Source organism: Delphinapterus leucas, chromosome 18 (assembly GCF_059928025.1).
Source record: "Delphinapterus leucas isolate spDelLeu-1000000601 "Yukka" chromosome 18, BTC_Dleu_Yukka2, whole genome shotgun sequence".
In the NCBI taxonomy this organism is placed as follows: Eukaryota; Metazoa; Chordata; class Mammalia; order Artiodactyla; family Monodontidae; genus Delphinapterus; species Delphinapterus leucas.
In genome coordinates this window covers 29,291,206-29,304,401 of record NC_143146.1, presented here as the reverse complement: position 1 = coordinate 29,304,401, position 13,196 = coordinate 29,291,206, and the positions used below count along the sequence as shown (strand labels likewise).

Genomic DNA, 13,196 nt, shown 5'->3' with positions numbered 1-13,196 from the left:
GTATCCAAGTAGTGGCAGTGGTAGGAAGTGTAGGATCTCAATATACTCTCACAGAAGACAGGAGCTAGCAATTTCTCAAAAGAAATCTCATGGCCTTAAAATTCAAGCTATAGACTTACGTTTGAATCCAAACCCCAGATACCCAATGAATGGAAGATATTGTTTAAAAAATTACTTATGGTCCATATATTTTTGTCCCTAAGTGACAGAACCATAGTTTCCTCTTTTGCAAAATAGTAAAAGTAATACTGAATTGCAGGGTTGTGATGAATAAATGAGACTGAAGATGCAGAATGCTTACCCCAGGGCCTGGCACTCCACAAGCATGATTTCCCTTTCCCCTTCCACAAATATGAGCATCCTTCTTCCTCCCCAGGAAACCGGGACTTATACTGGTCCACTCGGTATATCATTCACACGTATTTTACTATTGTCATTATTAGTTTATAAGAACCACCTCCAGGTTCTTGTGTCTCCAATCAAATACTGTTAAGTGAAAAAAAAATTCTCTCTTTTCATTGGACTTCTTAAGCTTTCTGAGTTTAACCAATGTGAAACTTTGGATGCACTAAGAATTTTTTGCTCTGTTTTTGTTTTGTTTTGTTTGGTTTTTTTGCGGTACGCAGGCCTCTCGCTGTTGTGGCCTCTCCCGTCGCGGAGCACAGGCTCCAGACGCACAGGATCAGCGGCCATGGCTCACGGGCCCAGCCACTCTGCGGCATGTGGGATCTTCCCAGACCGGGGCACGAACCCGTGTCCCCTGCATCGGCAGGCGGACTCTCAACCACTGTGTCACCAGGGAAGCCCTCTGTTTTTTTTTTTAACATCTTTATTGGAGTATAACTGCTTTACAGTGTTGTGTTAATTCCTGCTGTACAGCAAAGTGGATCATCTATATGCATATGTATATCCCCATATCCCCTCCCTTTTGCGTCTCCCTCCCACCCTCCCTATCCCACCCCTCTAGGTGGTCACAAAGCACCGAGCTGATCTCCCTGTGCTATGCGGCTGCTTCCCACTAGCTATCTATTTTACGTTTGGTAGTGTATATATGTCCATGCCACTCTCTCACTTCGTCCCAGCTTCCCCTTCCCCTTCCCTGAGTCCTTCCCCTCCCTCTAGTCCTTGTGAGACTTAATTCAACAAGGACTAGAAGGAAATGCATGTTAAAATGTGTGGAAGGGCCTCCCTGGTGGCGCAGTGGTTGAGAGTCCGCCTGCCGATGCAGGGGACACGGGTTCGTGCCCCGGTCCGGGAAGATCCCACATGCCGCAGAGCGGCTGGGCCCGTGAGCCATGGCCGCTGAGCCTGCGCGTCCGGAGCCTGTGCTCCGCGACGGGAGAGGCCACACAGGGAGAGGCCCACATACCGAAAAAAAAAAAAAAAACAAAACGTGGAAAATCTATGTGACACTAAAGAGGATCACACTGAGTCAAACTAAACACAGGAGCCAAACTTTTAAAAAATTCTGATCGTGCGTCCATAAGCTAAAATGCAGCTGAACAAGTAGATATTAAAGAAAGCAGCAAATCCAGGCACAGTCCTGCTTCCTATATGAAGTGGGTAAATATTAAAAAGACACTGGGAGGTCATAGTTTAGAATCACTGCATAGCAGGCTAAGAATAGGGAAGGAGAAATGGAAGTCAAGGACAGAAGGAAGGAAGAGAAGGAAGGATTAAATCAGTAACAGAACAAACCAAGCCTACTTTCCTCTACAAATACCATTTCTGCCAAGAGAATAGAGGACGCTAATAGTGTTCCATCTTCTATAATCCATCTAACAACAACCTCTAGTGTAGCTACTGTAATGATTTATGCAGTAATTAGCAGAAACCCTCCTTATCTATATTATCTAATGTGGATTTGCAGAAAAGAACATAATGTAAAAACGCTGAAATAAGAAAATTCTAAGAGACATAAGCACACACCCAAAGCTACTATTGGACATAGAGGAGTAAAAAGAAAGAACTGTTCTTTCCTGACGCCAGAATGTGGCAGGTTTAACACGAAAAGGGAAGTTATCTGTGGATTTGTCCTGTTTTGTTTTGATGATAGCATCTGCTGAGAGACTTTTAAAAATGAAAGGAAGAGCTACAGCAGATCTAGCAGAGACAAAATGAAAAGCTATCTTTCCTGAATCCCAAACAGCAGCAGATAAAAAGGAGAGAGTAAACGAAAAGGTCATCTCACACTCGTGGCCTTCTGGGTTTGCGGTTTTCCTTTTTCCTTTGGCCACTACCCTGCCATCCATTTCCATGTTGTTTTTCTTGTTGAATCAAAAGTGATTATTTTCCAGAAGCTCTGCTTGTTTAGGTCATGGGAATTGGAGGTTGTTATCATTGTTGTTACATTTGGGATGATTCTCCAGAGTAACAACAAAGTCTACAATGTTTATGAATTTATTTTCTAGTTTGATCTTTCTATCACCTTTACTCTTCCAGATGGGTTTCAATTGCATCTGTATGCCTCCCCTGTTGTTTATGAAAGTACACCTAATGTTCGTTATCCAAGGCTGCCCTGCATTAACCTCACAGAATTACATGAGCAGAGAAATTTTAAACCATAAGAGATACAGAGTTTTTCTTAAGTCTTATTAATCATATTTTGAAAGGGATAAATGTCTTGACAAACTAGTCTGATTATCTGGTCAAGTAAAAGGAAGGTCTTCAAATCATCAGACAAAATGTATTCAAATTACATCTATAGTGTGTCTAAAACTATACCCAGGCACCGTAAGGGACGGGGCATTTTTAAAATACAAGACTTGGTCCTTGCTCCTACACAGTTTAAAATTTAACTGAAACAATTTAGAGAGCCATGAAAAGGCAAGCAAGAGGATGAGAGGTCTCAGGAGGAACAGAAATGCCAGCAAGACCTTGAACTCTTAGGATTCGTGGAGAGGTAGACAAGGGACTCCAGCCTGGGAATAGCAAGATTAAAGACATGTGGGAGGGTTGCTTTGAGAATTTTCAGGAACACTGAGTAAGCCTAAGAGGAAGCAAGCAGAGAAAGCCAATTAACATGTTAAAAGGGAGTTTCAATTATTTCAACTCTAAGAAGGGGTCATTTTTCTGCTCATTACGGCATCAAATGCTCTGACTAGATGAGGTATTTTTCCCCATTTATCTCAAGTTCTATTTCCTTTAATGCACAACTTTTTTGGTAGTAAACTGAATACAAGATCTGAAGTAGTGCTTCTCCATAACCAAAGTATGACCTCTTTCCTACAGAAACCACATGTTAGCAGCACACGTTCCTCACACCACCTGCCCACCCTACTGTCAGCCTAGTAATAGTTGGGTGCAGGGAAGGGCTCAGAAAGCATGAGGGCCATATGGGCTGGGTTTGACTTTTTCTGTTTAGGGGGTTTGGTGGGATTTTCCTGTTAGTATTTTATATAGAGATAATGTTCTATTAATTACTTAACTTCCACTCCATTGGAAATGGAAATAGTGCTAAAAAGCCACACCTGTAAAACTCTGGGTTCTGCTGTTTAATTTTGAAATTTCCCTTTAATTCTCCTCCTTCAATTGGACCAATGTTCAGGTAAAGCTGTGAAACAACCTGAAGACAAATAAAAGGGAAGACAAATAACAATAGGTACCATTTACTAGTATCTTTCATATGTCAGATCTCTGCCAAGTACTTTACCTGCATTATCTCATTTAATCCTTCCCACCATGCTAGGAGGTCGGCATTATAATCCCCACTTTATAAATAGGGAAACCGACAGGTTGAGCAGTTTCCCAAAGTCACGTTCTAGTGAGTGATGGAGCTAGAATTCAAGGCCTAGGCCTGCCCTTAACTACCATGCAAATTTCAATATGGAATGTGGAGAAAGTGAAAGGGAAGAAGGGCTACAGAAGAGAACAACTGAAAAGATGGTACTGGTGTCAAAATGACTGATCTATCATTCTGAAGCAAGAAGGTAGCTGAAGAAGTACCAGGATTAAAGAGTTTGAAACAGATGAGAGATACAGAACTGATGAGCAATACCTAGAGAGTTAATATTTGGTCTCAGCTATAAATACTCTGAGCCATTAAAATGCAAATCAAAACCACGAGATAAAAAAAAACAACCCACGAGATACCACCTCATACCTGTCATAATGGCTATTATCAAAAAAGACAACAAATAACAAATGTTGGCAAGGAGGTGGAGAAAAGGAAAGCCTGTTGGTGGGAATGTAAATTGGTGCAGTCACTATGGAAAACAGTATGGAGTTTCCTCAAAAAATTAAAAATATAACTACCCTACAATCTAGCAATTCCACTCCTGGGTATTTATCCAAAGGAAGAGAAAACACTGGCTTGAAAAGATATAAGCACCCCCATGTTTATTGCAGCATTATTTACAATAGCCAAGATATGGAAATACCCAAGTTCCCACCGAGGGATGAATGAATAAGAAAAATGTGGCATATACATACAGTGGAATATCATTCAGCCATTAAAAAAAAATGAAATCTTGCCATTTACAACAACATGGATGGATCTTGAGGGCATTATGCTAAGTGAAATAAGTCAGATGGAGAAAGACAAATACTGTTATCAACTCACCTATATGTGGAATCTAAAAAACCTGAACTCATAGAAACAGAGAACACATTGGTGATGCCAGAGGCAATCTAGGGTAGGAGAAATGTGTGAAGAGAGTCAAAAGGTACAAACTTACAATTATAAAATAATCAAGTCATGGGGATACAATGTACAGCATGGTGACTGTATTGCATATTTGAAAGTTGCTAAGAGAATAGATCTTAAAAGTTCTCATCATAGAACTTCCCTGGTGGTCCAGAGGGTAAGACTCAGTGCTCCCAGTGCAGGGGGCCTGGGTTCGATCCCTGGTCAGGGAACTAGATCCCACATGCATGCTGCAACTAAGACCCAGTGCAGCCAAAAATAAATAAATAAATATTTTTAAAAAGTTCTTATCATAAGAAAAAAAAATGTGTAACTATATGAGGTGACAGATGTTAACTGGACTTATTCTCTATTTTTACCATAAATTATCTGTGTGGGCTCTGCTCTGCATGGATATAGTCAAAATGAAAAAAAGTGACCTTCTCAGAAAAGCCAAAGATTAGAAGCTCCAGAGGTGGTGCCCAAGAAGGAGAAATGGTCTCTAGTTTTATACTTTCTTATGAGGAAATAATATCAACAGAAGAACCAAGGAGTAGAGGAATAAGCTCTCTCAACAATATCATGCTTATCTTCAAAGCACACTATCTGGAACATTTTGTCATTTTTTTAGACCACCAGTGTTGAGAAAAGACTATTTAGAAAGACAATAATTTAAATGTAACAGGATCTTTTTTTGTAGGCTAGACCAGGGTTTGTGTTGGACCAGTATCTGGATTTAGGCAACACTCCTGGAAGTACTTAGGATCTTCCCTAAGACCCTAAAAAATTGTCTTTCAGCATCACAGGATGTTCAGGAACATGCAAGACATGGAAGGGACTCAAACTGTGACAACAGCGATATTCAGGTACATTAGAAATATGTCTTCTGGAAAAGTCCAGGGAAAACTAGATGTCAGGAAAGGACAGCCAAGTGCCCAAAGAAAAGCACTGTAAATAAGGAGAGTATCTGGGATGGTAGATGAGAAGTAGCACAAGACCTGAGTATCCAAAGCTGAAATGCTGACTGGTCCAGAGCAAGGAGATGCACGACACCTTTTAAAACTCAGTCTCTTGATGGTGCCTAAGCCCTTAAACCCAAGCAAAAGGAATTCACTAAACAACACCTGGGCATCTTTGTCTCTTGCGATCCAAGACTCAGAATTTAAGCACAATCCATAATCCTACATATCTGCTCTCATCACTAGTTTGTTCAAGCCTCAGGGAAACTCTTCACATCTCTCATCCTGTCTTTGAAAGAAATGACAACTGTGTCCACCTGCCATGAAGGTTTGTGGGCTATGCCCCTGCCAACTTCAGAGACTGACAACGCTTCAGAGCACAGGGATGATGTGAGTAGCAAAAAGTACTTAAGGAAGGGAAAAACATATTAAATAATGTGTCACAATCATCCCCAATATTATGAATATAATGGATTCTTGCATAATGAAGTATCATTTCCCATTATTACTGAGCATCCACTGTCTTCCTTCTCTTCACGTTTCAAATTGGGGTTCTAGAAGCATTCACAAATCAGCACACCACTTACAGCAGTTGCATATGCAAGATGAGAAACGTTCTTCAATATTAAATAGTTCACATTACTCTTAAATTATACATACACAAGTTTATCTTTAAAACTATGCATAAAGATCTAGACAAAACATGCATTAAGCAAAATATCTTTTTTTTTTTTTTTCCTCTGCAGTACGCGGGCCTCTCACTGTTGTGGCCTCTCCCGTTGCAGAGCACAGGCTCCAGACGCACAAGCTCAGCGGCCATGGCTCACGGGCCCAGCCACTCCGCGGCATGTGGGATCCTCCCGGACCCGGGCACGAACCCATGTCCCCTGCATCGGCAGGCGGACCCTCAACCACCGCGCCACCAGGGAAGCCCCAAAATATATATTTTTTTTACCTTGGCAACTAGATGGACATTGAACCCTAGAAGTAGTAATAGCTTTATTTTTATAGGTATATTTAAATTATTTAATTTATATTCAGAAAATTAAAATACCAGCTTTATTTTTTAAATTGATTAAAATTTATGATATTCATTAATTCCCATTTGAATTTTACCTCTTAATTTCAATAGATCTTTAATATTTCAGAAGAAAAAAGAACCATTTGGAAAATATGAAAAGATTTTATTTTTCAATGTTTATATTTATCTTAATTTGTTTTAAAAAAGTGTGTTCAAATTTAGTACACTATAAATAAAATTATTTTTTTCATACTTTAGATCATCAAGGTTGAAAACAAGATAAAATCACGGTAGAAATACAAAATGGAGTTCAGAAAAGTAAAAAGACTGAAATTTAAAAAACAGAAATTTCATTTTAATGAAGGGACATTTGTCAAGAAAGAAGGATAAGATATATTAAAAAAAAACACAAACTTTTTTTTAATGTGCAAAACTGTATCAGTAAGATCCTAAGCCACTCTGCTGTGCGAATTGCCACTTGGCCACTGGAGAGCTTGTAATATAATTGAAACAGATGTATCTCTTGAAGTCTGTTTATGAGACAGTCTAATTATCTCCCACATACCCATGTGCCCAAGAAGGAGAGAGCTGGGCTCTAGAAGGAGAGGACACTTTCCTGTTGACCAAAGGGTGAAATGAACAGCTTGGGTCAGCAGCAGCAGAATTCCAGACCATGGCAACTCAGAGGATAAACACTTCAGGTCACTAGGGGTCAAGGGCAAGTTGTGCATGCCAAGCAGAGAGGCAGCAGCCAACCTACAGGACCAGAAGGGCCCAGACAGCCAGCTTCTGCCCTCTCTTCCTCTGTCTTCTGGAGGATTCCCTGAGTAACACAGTAGCCATAACAAATCAGGGCCTGCCTCTCAGAAGAAGTTGCCATTGACCCACCAAATGAGAGGACTACTACTGTGAAAGTCACCTCTACCAGGGGACTTCCACAAGCTGGTGGAATCTAAGAAATATTCAGCTTCTATTGATACAAATGAAAATATTTTATATGAATATTATTAAGTAACAATATCCCAAGGCCAGCCCTTAAGTAATATAAAACTTAGAAATAAAGACATTATTAAGGGCTTCCCTGGTGGCACAGTGGTTAAGAATCCGCCTGCCAATGCAGGGACATGGGTTCGAGCCCTGGTCCGGGAAGACCCCACATGCCGCGGAGCAACTAAGCCTGTGCGCTACAACTGCTGAGCCTGCACTCTAGAGCCAGCGAGCCACAACTACTGGGCCCACAAGCCACAACTGCTGAAGCCTGCGCGCTTAGAGCCCGTGCTCCACAACAAGAGAAGCCACCACAATGAGAAGCTCGCGCACGGCAACGAAGAGTAGCCCTAGCTTGCTGCAACTAGAGAAAGCCCACGTGCAGCAACGAAGACCCAACTCAGCCAATAAATGAATAAATAAATAAAAAGACATTATTAAGCAAGACTAATCCATTTAAAAAATTTCCCTGAATACAATAAAATACTATTTTGAGATATATATTTAAAAATCTGGGATTTTCAGCTTCTTTTGTCTCACACTTTAACTACCTAATACAACATATGAGGTACTTTAAGAAACCAAAAAGTCTCAGAGATAACTTGGTGAACTTTAGGCTGGCTAGTTTCTTTAAGACATAATTGATATGTTGTACTCTTCTACGCCATGAATGTCATAGGTACCACTGAATAAACATACTTGAAAGAAAGGCTCTCTGTTCTAAATCAAGCATAGCAAAGAAAATGTGTTCGGAAAGGATTCTTTTTCTAAGAACTATAGAACTTATTATAATCAGCTTTTTTCTGGGGAGAGGATTCCATTCTTTTACAATTGTCAACATTTCCTTGAAAACAAATGGGAGTCTCTCTCTCTGCTTGGGATATTTGTCACCAAAGGACAATTTTACTGAGGAACTTATCTCTCCAGTCATTGGTGAAAATGTGAGAACTTTCCAGAAGAACATGTTCTGTAAGTCTCCCATTGGGAGGAACCTCTAATGCCCTCAGCCACATTCAAATCTTTCCAGTGACTAAATTTCTATGCAGGAGGCAGTCTTCCCAGATTGGTCCACTCGAGGCAGATGAGGGGAACTGAGGCATAATGGAATGGAATTGTCTGAATGGTTAATATTTCTCTCTGCTACTTAGGGAGCTTTTCTTCAGACCATTTAAATAGGCATAATATTCACCACACATGTTAGCTGTCCTAGAACTATTTTAAAAAGACTCTTCCAACTGACCTCTTTTAAACAAATCACGCCTCTCTCTGCAGTTGGAGAAGCAGCCCACACTCAAATACCAGTTTCCCACTTGGAACACATAGGCTGGGGAATTTTCCCATTCATCTCTTCATTTTGTTGGCTCTCTTATGTTAGCTATGTCTCTCACTAAGCTATTTTGAGGGCAAGATCTTAATGATCTAGCAATCCCACTCCTGGGTATATATCCGGAAAAGATGAAAATCGTAATTCGAAAAGGTACATGCACCCCAATGTTCATAGCAGCACTACTTACAATAGCCAAGACATGGAAACAATCCAAGTGTCCATCAACAGACAACTGGCTTAAGAAGATGTGGTACATATATACAATGGAATATCACTCAGCCTTAAAAAGGAACAAAGTTGGGTCATTTGGAGAGACGTGGATGGACCTAGAGAGTGTCATACAGAGTGAAGTAAGTCAGAAAGAGAAAAACAAATATCATATATTAACACACATATGTGGAGCCTAGAAGAATGGTATAGATGATCTTATTTGCAAAGCAGAAATAGAGACACAGACATAGAGAACAAACGTATGGATAGCAAGGGGGGTAGTGGGGGGTGAGAGGAATTGGGAGACTGGAATTGACACATATACATTACTGATACTAGGTATAAAATAGACAGCTAATGAGAACATTCTATATGGCACAAAAAAATCTACTTAATGCACTGTGGCGACCTAAATGGAAAGGAAATCCAAAAAAGAGGGGATATATTCATTTTGCTATACAGTGTAAACTAATACAACATTGTAAAGCAACTATACTCCAACAAAACTTAATAAAAATAACCTATAATAGAAAATAATCTGAAAAAAAATATTTATAACTGAATCACATTGCTATACACCTGAAACTAACACAATATTGTAAATCAACTATGCTTCAATAAAAAAATTAAAATAAAATTAATAAATTAATTAATTAAATAAAGCCATTAAAAGCCAGTATTTAATGAGCATTCACTATATGTCTGACACTGGGCTATGAGCTATGCATGAATTATCTCATTTAATCCTTTTGCAACACTATGAGTTTGGATCTGTTAATATGCTCATTTTTCAGATGGAGGTGCTGAGGTTTAGAGAGATTAAATAAACTGCTCCAAAAATCTGATACCAGAATCCAGACTCTGAAGTATTTAATTGCATTATTTCTAAGAGACATATTTTTTCACATTTAAATATCTCTGGAATTGCTGGGGTATCTAACAACGTAAAGTTTATTTCAATTAAAACTGGCAGTGGTTTTCTTCCTTAATGGTACTTAAAATAACACTGTGCCTCACAACCTATGGCATCTCCATTTCTCTGACCTATTTTAGTCATTTTTAATTTCCGTCTTAGTCATATTTAATTCTCCCATAGGACCTGACCCCATCCCAGTACAGGGTAGACATTCAGTAATTCCTTGCTTATCCTCCTCATTTACTCCTCTTTTTCCCCCAGTTTTACTGAGATATAACTGATATATAACATTGTATTAGTTTAATGTATATAACATAATGATTTGATATATGTTTATACTGCAAAATGATTACCACAATAAGTTTAGTTAACATCCATCAGCTCACAATAGGGCTCCCCAATGTGCCTGCCCCTTCAGGGTGATTCCAGGTCTCTCTTTCCATTGACCAAGTTGCCCTGTGATTTCAGGGTAAAAGGTTGGACATCCCTAGTAGCTTATTATACTAGCTTGTGAATTGGCACAAGAATGACTAGTGTGTAGTCATACTTGTAATTCAGACCCCAGAAAATTTCATACACATCACACAGCTCAGACAAAAATGACAAAATAACTGGGTGACGTGTTGTCTGTAGATCAAATGAGCTTGTCACACCTGCATCTGCTCTTCTCACGAAGCAATGGAGACCACATGGTATGGTGGTCTCCAACCAGTTATACTCAGCACCCACATGTGTCTCCCACATGGGCAAATATCCCACACCCATCAGTGTTTGCAGCTCCCTAACACCATCCTTTCAAACAGACTTGAGCAGCATCTTTTCTGGTCCCACAAAAACCTCCCAGATGCCCCGCCACTCTTTCCTTTATATACCACTGATGATAGCTTTGGTATAATTCATATAACTTTGCTCTTAGAAAGAAAGCTAGACAAAAAATCCAAGTGTAAATATAATGAGAATGACCTGAAGCACCCCTCATTTACATATCATAAAAATGTCTGAGGGACAAACAAGAATCATACTAATTTTTAAAATAAGACTGCGATGTTTATCTAGAGTACGGGAGTAATTGCACCCAAGTGAGTTGAAGCCAAGACATAAATTTCCAGTGGTGCCGGAAGTAAATCTGCCATGTATATGGGCAGTTCACTTTCCGGCCCTGGGTCTATGAGGCTTTAAAAGCAGGCGACACACATATACCCCAGCACCTCCAAACTACCTGTCTAAATTTGCATTTATGGAGGTTGCTTTCAGGTGAAACTTCTGCCCAAACCTAAAGACAAGCAAGCAAGTCAACTAAATGAAAACAGTAAAAAAGTAAAGAGGAAACAGCTCCTGAGGGGAAAATGAACAGGATTTGACCTCATTCAAATAAATTTCAATCACCTATTGTGGCTCTGCAGGCCTACCGGGGCATCCTCTAGTGCATGTGGTGGGTAAAATGGCGTAGAGCGGAGCCAGCCTTCATTTGCCCTCTATGCCTATCACCCTCCTGGCTCATTATTTGAAGCTCTCCCCTTCCTCCAAATTCTTGAGACTTGCAGTCCTCACCTGTCTCCTTATTGGCCCCTTTTTGCTCTAATCTAATTGGTTGACTTAATACAATTCACATTTTCCATCTTCAACAACACCCCCATCCCTTCCTGTCCCCCCCAAAAGTACACTACACCTTCAGAGCCTGAAATGTTCTATTTTTCCTGCCACATCTTCCCTACCAAACAGACTCTCCACCTTTGTCAGGAAAGCCACTAATACTTTAGAGCCAGGAGACGCAAATGCCGAGACCTTGCCGTATACCCACAGTAGGCTAAATATATCCCAATCTGCAAATATAAACAACCCATCAGTCACCCATGAGACTCGGAAGCCAAAGGCGCATGAGCTACCACAATCTGCTGATATTGAAGTCTGAACCACAGGGCAGCCTGAGTGAACTGGGGACTTGAGGTCAGCTTGGAAGGGCAGCCACACTTGGCATCCCCATGGCTGCCCACAGTTCCAGATGAAGTTCCCTCCAGCAGTCCCAAGAACACATGCTGAAGTCTCAACCCAGGATCCAATGGGCTTCTGAATTAGTCAGGGCTCTCTAGAGAAACAGAACCAATAGGACGTATATACATAGATTTATTTTAAGTGATTGGCGCAAGTGATTGTAGGGCCTGGTAAGTCTAAATTGTGCAGGGCAGACTAGCAGCCTGGAAATTCCAGCAGAGTTGATGTTATAGTCTTGAGTTCAAAGGCAGACTGGAAGCTGAATGCCTTCCTCTTCCAGGGATCTCAGTCTTTTCTCTGAAGGCCTTCAACTGATTAGATGAGGCCCACCCACATTACGGAGGGTAATCTGCCTTATTCAAAGTCTACTGATTTAAATGCTAATCATATTTGAAAAATACCTGCACAGCAACATCTAGATTCGCATTTGACCAAACAATCATGACCTAGCCAAGTTGACACATAAAATTAACCACCACGGGTTCCAAGAAGCCTGGTCTCTTCCCAGGAAGTTCCAAGCACTATCTCCTCTTCTCCAGGCCACTTAGCCTGGGACCTGATCCAGCCTCCATAAGAACAAAGTCACACACACACACACACACTCCCCATAGTCTTATCCCAAACATCAGTGAAGGATCCTAAAGGCCAAGAGGCTTCTTAGTCACCCCAGATTCCAAGGGCAAGTCTCTCCTCTCCAGAGCACAACACGCTGTCTGAACATGGAGAGTGGGGTTCTCATTCCCTACACCCTTGCATAGATCATAACAGAACCCCGTCACTCCACCAAAAGAATTGAACTGGGCAGTTGATAGAGTCACAAAATCCACCTGTCACATACTTTTAGACTGTGTCTCTTGAACATCCAAACAGAACACTCTTAAGTATTTATTCTTAAATTACAATCTTAATTAGTCAGAGATCTCTAGACTGGTATCATTTTACTTAAAAATTGGGCATCTTTAGTATGTCAACATTTATACATATCAGGAAATGTGTTCATTTAATCTCTAAGCTTACTCTTAATTTCAGAAATAGACCAATTCCCTACTGTTTTTGGTAACAGAAATGATAGCAGTGAGAAAACACACATATAAGAAGATACATCCCAGACTCAGAGGCCATGTGAATTTGGTCCCTGAAGCCACAAAGTAAGTCAGGAG

The 13,196-nt window shown here is 40.4% G+C and overlaps 1 long non-coding RNA gene across 4 annotated transcripts in view; it reads right to left on the bottom strand.

Annotated features, from left to right (window-relative positions):
• LOC149746837 (uncharacterized) overlaps positions 1-13,196 on the bottom strand; it is a 444,764-nt gene that overhangs the window by 272,587 nt on the left and 158,981 nt on the right. The window contains exon 7 of one of the 4 annotated variants that reach the window (XR_016388618.1): positions 962-13,196. This exon is cut by the window's right edge and continues 37,277 nt beyond it. The exons of the other annotated variants lie outside the window; for them this stretch is intronic. This is a non-coding gene — a long non-coding RNA (uncharacterized LOC149746837). Of the gene's footprint in view, positions 1-961 lie in introns of those variants that run through there. 4 annotated transcript variants of the gene reach the window in all.